Genomic DNA, 2,722 nt, shown 5'->3' on the forward strand with positions numbered 1-2,722 from the left:
ACCATCCTGATTTTAAGGTTGACAGGCCCACATGTTAGGAACCCCCTCTGTCTTTGACACACCACATGGCTGGTCACCACACCTCATGGTAATAGAAAACCATCAGTGGAAATGGCACAACCTGATTTGAGCTATAGGTGATGGGCCTTGACTGGCTGTGGGGCAATTCCCAAGTCTGTCATTTGCACAACTGGGTGACTACAGGGACTTTTCACTGAGGCAAAAACCAGGAAGAGGAAGTCAGTATGGGAGGTGAACAATCACAACATAGGTGTGGATATATGAGTTAGTTTTTGTAAAACAGGTCTACTAATAAAAAGAATGATTTGGGGATAGAAGGAGAGTTAACTAAACTGAAGTTCAAAGTTAAGGTTTCAGAAATGCCACTGCGGCTTCCACCACAGCGTGAAGAAAACAGGTCTGAGACGAGGTCTTGCCCCGAGAGGCTTCTGAATCTGGGGGCTGCCAGGTCTCCAAACATCAAGTCCAACTTTGTTGGCCACCCTGTCTGATATGTCAGACCAATGCCAACATTGACATTACAAATAATGAAAAAGTTGTTAAAATTCTCAGTCCAGGGTATCTGGGTGGCTCAGTTGGTTAAGCATCTGCCTCCAGCTCAGGTCATGATCCCAGGGTCCTGGGATCGAGCCCCACATTGGGCTCCCTGCTCAGCAAGGAGACTGCTTCTCCCTCTCCCTCTGCCCCTCCTCCCTGCTTATGTTCTCTCTCTCTCTCTCTCAAATAAATAAATAAATACATCTTTAAAAAATATTCTCAATCCAATAAAGACAAAGAAAATCAAATTTTGGAGAATTTATGAGGCAATCCCAACATCATCACACTGGCAGGCATTGTGAAAGATGCTGTGTCATAAAATCTTGCCTCCGTTTTTGAACATGTGAATAACACAGACTTCAAGCAATTGTGCCAGATGTTAACAGACTATGATACTTGATTTTACATGTGTGAGATTCTGAAGGCCCCAGAGTATTGTCACAGCATGGGAATTATGCACAGAGAAATGAAACTCCATAATGTTATGACTGGTCATGGGCACAGAAAGCTACAGCTAATAGACTGGGGTTTGGCTGAATTTTACCATCCTGGTCAAGAATATAATTTCCAAGTTGCTTCCTGATATTTCAAGGGTCTTGAGCTTCTTTAGACTATCAGAGGTACAATTATACATAGGTTGGATATGTGGAGCTTGGGTTGTATGCTGGCAAGTATGATCTTCTGGAAGGATCCATTTTTCCATGGACATAACAATTACAATCAGTCAGTGAAGATAGCCAAGGTTCTGAGGTCAGAAGATTACATATGTTGTATGACTATATTGACAAATATAACATGGAATTAGATCCACCTTTCAATTATATTTTGGACAAATGTTCCTGTATGCAATGGGAACACTTTGTCCACAATGGAAACCAGAACCTCATCAGCCCTGAGGTCTTGGATTTCCTGGACAAGCTTTGGCGATCTGACTTCAAGTCACAGCTTACCACAGGAGAGGCCATAGAGCAGCTCTATTTCTACCTTGTTGTGAAGGACCAGGCTTGAATGGGCTCATCTAGCATGTGGGAATGATGGGTGGGTGGCAGTACATCTGTCAGCAGTGCCAATATGACATCAGGGATTTCTTTAATGCCACTTGCTTCACCCCTCAGACCTCTGGCATTCTCACCATCCCTGTGGGATGCCTGTTCCTAGCACTCGAGCCCAGCAGTAATGGCCCCTTCTGTCTACTGATCCTTAAACAGAGGTGGGGGAGTCCATTCTCTCCTCCATGCAGCTTGGGTCTGGTAGGGAGGGGTGAAATACCTCAGAAGCACCATGTCTGAACCATTGCTTGTGGATTTATAGTAGTTCAAATATATATATATATTTTTTGATGTTGAGGAAGTATTTTTATTTTTTTAGAAAGCATATTTATTTTTTTTATTTAAATTCAATTAGCCAACATATAGTATATCATTAGTTTTTGATGTAGTGTTCAATGATTTGTAAGTTGCATAAAACACCCAGTGCTCATCACATCACATGCCCTCCTTAATGCCCATCACCCAATTATCCCATCCCCCTTCCACCTCCCCTTCCACAACCCTTAGTTTGTTCTCCAGAGTCAAGAGTCTCTCATGGTTGGTCGCCCTTTGATTTCTTCCCATTCAGTTTTCCCTCCATTCCCCTATGATCCTCAGCACTATTTCTTATATTCCACATATGAGTGAAACCATATGATAATTGTCTTTCTCTGATTGACTTATTTCGCTTAGCATAATACCCTCCATTTCCATCCACATCGATGTAAATGGTAGGTATTCATCCTTTCTGATGGCTGAATAATATTCCATTGTATATATGAACCAAATCATTTTTAAAAAGTATATAGGCTTATTTTTTTCTTAACTCAAACTTTTCAGAATTCAGGTATCCCCTGAAAAATTACCTACAGTTAGAATATTTCACAGACAACGTTTTTTTCTTCCCTTCAAAATCCAGTTCCTCATCACTAAAGGACAAAGATAAACCAGCCTCAATCTCTGTGGCTGTGTTTGGGTGGAAATTTCTTCCCATATCCATCATTGCGCCCCCACCATTCCACACTTAGGGGGGTTTGTATCTCATGCTCTTCTCTGGAGATCAAAAAATGTAGCTTCTTCAAGGAGGTGGGAAGGAAGGAGGAAGGGATGACCCAACCTGTAAGACCAGTGTACTG

General features: G+C 42.0%; 1 pseudogene; it reads left to right on the forward strand.

The window, feature by feature from the left end:
* The first annotated feature begins 949 nt into the window (after positions 1-949).
* On the forward strand, positions 950-1,735 carry LOC118007484 (annotated as a pseudogene).
* Positions 1,736-2,722: the final 987 nt, after the last annotated feature.

This window comes from Mirounga leonina, unplaced genomic scaffold (genome assembly GCF_011800145.1).
Source record: "Mirounga leonina isolate KUSES-001 unplaced genomic scaffold, KU_Mleo_1.0 Mir_125, whole genome shotgun sequence".
Classification (NCBI taxonomy): domain Eukaryota; kingdom Metazoa; phylum Chordata; class Mammalia; order Carnivora; family Phocidae; genus Mirounga; species Mirounga leonina.